Source organism: Talpa occidentalis, unplaced genomic scaffold, assembly GCF_014898055.3.
Source record: "Talpa occidentalis isolate TD23 unplaced genomic scaffold, MPIMG_talOcc4v2.1 talOcc4.7, whole genome shotgun sequence".
Classification (NCBI taxonomy): Eukaryota; Metazoa; Chordata; class Mammalia; order Eulipotyphla; family Talpidae; genus Talpa; species Talpa occidentalis.
This window is the reverse complement of record NW_023605083.1, coordinates 120,021,066-120,025,942: the sequence shown is the minus strand read 5'-3', so window position 1 is coordinate 120,025,942 and position 4,877 is coordinate 120,021,066. Positions and strand designations below refer to the sequence as shown.

Below are 4,877 nucleotides of genomic sequence, written 5' to 3'. Positions count from 1 at the left end.
ATGCGAGCATGTGAATGTGTGAATATGTGGAAACAAGAGTTGAGAGTTAGTGTGCAAGCTTTGTGTATGTGAGTTTGTATGTGCATGTGTATGCAGATTTGAGTGAGTACGTGTGTGTGCAGTTTGTTACCAAGCAACGGGCTAACTGCCCGATGTGCATAGAAGCCAATTACTAGGAGGCCAGGCTTTCAGAAAAGAAAGTGTTTAAGTGCAAGCCCACTGGCAAGGAGGCAGGAGAAAAACTCAAATCTGCCACCCCACTTAAGAAAGGTGAAGAGATGGGCCTCCCCGGTGGTGCAGCGGTTGAGCGCTGGGTTGTGAAGCTGCCCGCGGCCTCTGCGGCGCCGGTTCGATCCCCAGCTGCTCCCCGGCCACCGGAGGAGGGTCCCGCATGGCGCGCAGACCTCTCCTGCCGCCCCCCTCAGCAGTGTACTTCGGTCCTTCTGCCTGCTCTGCTCCCCGCTCTGGCTCTGGTGAATTCTCTCACCCTCCCGTGCTTCTGACTGTACCCAGTGCATGTGTAAACAAAACAAACAAACAAACAAACAAATAAAGAAAGAAAGAAAGAAAACATGCCTCTATAAAAAAAAAATTTAAAAAAAAAAAGAAAGGTGAAGAGGTTGTGTAGATCTTAGGGACCTAGGTTGAGAACAGAGGAGTTAAATTTTATTGGTTAATGTATGGATGAAGGAGAAAGAAATGTGGACTTGGCTGAAGTTCATTGGCTAGTTACAGGGTAGTTCGTATGTGGAGAAGTATCAAGAGGCTTTTCTTCAGAGAAATGGAGTTTTGAATTTCTGTTGGTTTATCCTTACCTCTGGATAAACCCCCACCCCCCACATTGGCAGTGTCTTGACCCCAGGTGGCAGGGGGCTCAGCTCTGTGTTAGCTCCTTCTGTGTATATTCAGCTGGTATCCTTTGTAGATAAATTCTGGCCTCTGTTGTATCTGTGAAAGGGCAAGTTAGGTATTTTTTCTTCCTTTTTTTTTTTTTCAAGATTTAATAATTTTGCATATAAGAACTGGGGTGTAGGCCAGAGGTGTGGGGAGTGAGAGGATTCACCAGAAAGAGAGTGGGAAACAGAACAGATGGATCCCCTGAAATACACTGCTGAGGAGAGCAGCAGGCAAGACAGGAGAGGTTTGCTGCACCATGTGGGTATTTCCGTGGCCAGTGATCGAACTTGTGCTGTAAAGGCTGTGGACAGCTTCATAGAGCTGTGCTTAACCCCTTGTGCCACCAGGGAGGTCCCGGTTAGGTGTTTTTTCAAAGTGAATTCTAGGTGTTCTTATTTTGTTCTCTAAGATCTGAGAGTGCTTTAACCTTTTAAACTTTGTTTCACTTTCTTCCTTCCCAGGTGTTCTGGAGGGTCTGAGAACTTCCTGTATGGTCTCCTGGGCTGGTGAAAGGTTCTCAGCCCCTGCATGGAGGCTAGAGTGACTGGAGTTTTGAGTCAAAGAATACTTTGAAATGCTCTTCTACTACTTGTCTGCTCTATGTCCTCAGATGACCTGAATGATGCCTCTGATTCTCAGTTTCCTTTCCTGTAAGTATCAGGAAAAACCTGTGTTTATAACCCCCCTCCACCCACCTCACCTTCTGATGCAAGTAACTCCAGTTGCCTTAGTTGGCAGTTGGAGGATCCTGGATGTAGCTAATATGGTAGAGGAGGACAGAGACCCCAGGGGAGTCTCCTGTCTCCAGTGGGGACCTAAAGGGGAGAGAGAGGCACACAACAGTACTGGAGGCAATGCAGCAAACTGCAGTGTGAAGACAGATGGAGAGAGAGGGCTTGGCAGAAATGAGGGAGCTCAGGGAACTTGGGGAAAGAAATCTTGTGTGTGGTGTTCTATTTGCCTTATTTCATTGCTTCTGTGGAATTTTCCCCCAAAATTTATTTAATTTATTTATGCATACAAGAACTGGGGTGTAGGCCAGAGGTGGGGTGTGTGTGTGAGGATTTACCAGAGACAGAGTGGGGAGCAGAACAGGCAGATCTACTGAAATACACTGCTGAGAGGGGCAACGGGCAAGACAGGAGAGGTCTGCTGTGCCATGTGGGTCAGGTCCCTGGCCGGGGATCGAACTCAGGCCATAGAGGTGGCAGCGCTGAGGCTTAACCTGTAGGCCACCAGGGAAGCCCCAGGGACTGAATTTTCTTTCTGGGACAGAATGAGGTTTGGATTATGCTTTAGGACTGGCCTGGGCTTTTGATGGGAGGCCCTGTGACACCTTTGTTAGTTTATAGATATTAGGTCTTCCTGGTATAGAATTAAGAGCTCCTAAAATCCTTGTACTTTCCTGAGTGATAGGAGAGCCAGGAGCGTCTTTTATGATAATGTTTAGTCTTAGGCCCTGGTCCCTGACAAAAGAGTCTCTAAAATCCATACTGGCTCTTTATGGCCGGGGTCTCTGGTGGCCTCAGCATGGGGGCTGGTTGTCAGAGGGACCAAGTGTGCAATTTAGAGGATTGGCGTTGTCAGCCTCCTGCCTCTGCTGGAGAGGGGTGAGGGGCTGTAGGTGGAGCAAGTCACCAATGACCTGTGATTTAATTGATCATGCCCACTAGACAAAAATGTGAATGTGCTTAATATCACTGAATCATACCCTTCAAATGATAACTCTTATGTCATATCTATTTTGCCACAATAAAACACACAGACACATGCACACAGAGTCACCAAGCAGTAAATGACGCTGACACATGTGTATCCCCTCCATGATGTTCAGTAAACACCTCAGACTTAGCCTGCCCAAGACATTGTCCTCAACCCCCCATCCACAGGCCTCCCCTGTGCTTGATGGCATCTCCATCTGATAGGGAAAGCGCCCTGATATTTTCTCTTCATCCCACATCCAATTGGTTAGGGAACCCCAGTGTACCCTGTTCCATTGTTCTGCAGGCTAACTGTAACTTGCTACTCTTCAGCTTCCAACCCAGTCAATAGCCCCCCAGAAAGTCTCCCAACCAGGCCCCCAGCTCCCGTGTCTGGTCCATGTACAGCAGCCTGAGGTGCCTCAAGAAGGTGTAAGTGGAGCCTCCCTGGTGGTGCAGGCGGTTGAACGCAGCGCTGTGAAGCTGCCTGCGGCCTCTGCAGCGCTGGTGAGGGTCCCACATAGTGCTGCAGACCTCTCCTGTCTCCTCCGCTGCTCCCCCAGCAGTGTATTTCGACAGTCTGCCTGTGTTTTTTTTTTTTTTTTTAAAGATTTATTTATTTATTTATTTATTTATTTATTTATTTATTTATACAAGCACTGGGTACAGTCAGAAGCGCGGGAGGGCGAGAGAATTCCTCAGAGCCAGAGCGGGGAGAGGAGCAGGCAGAAGGACCGAAGCACACTGCTGAGGGGAGCAGCGGGCGGCAGGAGAGGTCTGCGCGCCATGTGGGACCCTTCTCTGGTGGCCGGGGAGCAGCCGGGGATCGAACAGGCGCAGCAGAGGCTGCTGGCAGCTTCTCAACCCAGTGTTCAACCGCTGCGCCACTGGGGAGGCCCTAAAATAAATCTTTAAAAAAAAAAAAAAGAAGGTGTAAGTGGCCTGAGGACCCTCCTCTGCTCACAAGTCCAAGCCAGTGTCCACATGCTCTGGGCGCCACCCCGAGATACATCCCTGTTACTTTGCTCAGCTCATGGCAACCTCTCCAGCTGCACCTGCTCCCTCGCAGGGCTGCACGTGCTGGGAACAACCCGTCTCAGAACCTGCAGGCTCCCCCCAGCGAGTGACAGAGTTTTCTTCCCCAGTCTTGTAGGGGAGGAAACATGATTTTTCCTCTACCCTTCCAAGTTCCTGGCCGAGAGCCCTGTAAAGAAGGCAGATTAACAAGAGAAAAACGAACGGAAGTTGATGAACACACGTGCCTCCTGGCTAGATGGAAACACCCAGGGAAATCCAGCACCTCCCTGAAGTGACTCAGAATTAGGCTTAAATACCATTTAATAGGGAAAGTCCCTTACGGGAAAGTAAATGGTTTTTTTTTTTTTTTATATGGTGAAAAATTGTATTTAGAATTAGCCAGCTGGAGTCAGTTTAGATGATCCCAATTTTGTTGGCAACATTCAAAGCATCATAGTCAGGAGGAGCCAGTCGAACATTGGCCTTCTTTTCTCCATCAGGTCTGATCAGGGTATTGACCTTTGCCACATCAATGTCATAGAGCTTCTTCACAGCCTGTTTGGTCTGGTGCTTGTTGGCCTTGACATCCACAATGAACACAAGTGTGTTGTTGTCTTCTGTTTTCTTCATGGCTGACTCAGTGGTAAGGGGAACTTGATGATGGCATAGTGGTCAAGCTTGCTTCTCCTGGGAGCGCTCTTCTGTGGATATTTGGGTTGCCTTCGGAGTCGCCATGTCTTGGGCCTCTGAAAAGTGGGTGAAGTGCGGATCTTCTTTTTCTTATGGCTGTGGACGCCTTTCAGCACTGCTTTCTTGGCCTTCAAAGCTTGTGCCTTGGCCTCGGCTTTGGGAGGGCCAGGGCCTTCCTTCTTTGCTTTCGGCGCCATCTTTGTGAAAAGCGTAAATGGTTTTTTTTGAAAGATGGCGTGGGTCCTGAGAAGAGCCGGGAGCTTCCCAGAGGTTACTTGGTGACAGTCGGCCTGGCTGGCGTGGGCTTCACTCCTGGCCTGCTCTCTGGTGACGAGTGTCAGTATCCCTGGTTGGTGGTGTGACAGCTGAGTTCCTTTTGGAGGCTCTGTCTTTGGACAGATAAGGGGAGTTCAGAGAACCCTCCCCTGTCTGTGTTGCTCTCAAGCGCCAAGTTCAGCCTCACGGTTTCCCTTAAAAGCCCCAGGGCTGCCCTCCCGTGGCCCAGCGTGCCTTCTCCGTGTCACTGCTCCTTTCCCTGTGTGTCTCCTCGAAACTTCTAGTACCTCATGCAAC

The 4,877-nt window shown here is 49.4% G+C and overlaps 1 pseudogene; it reads right to left on the bottom strand.

The window, feature by feature from the left end:
* Window positions 1-3,990: 3,990 nt before the first annotated feature.
* On the bottom strand, window positions 3,991-4,501 carry LOC119231972 (60S ribosomal protein L23a-like; annotated as a pseudogene).
* Between the last annotated feature and the right edge of the window lie 376 nt (window positions 4,502-4,877).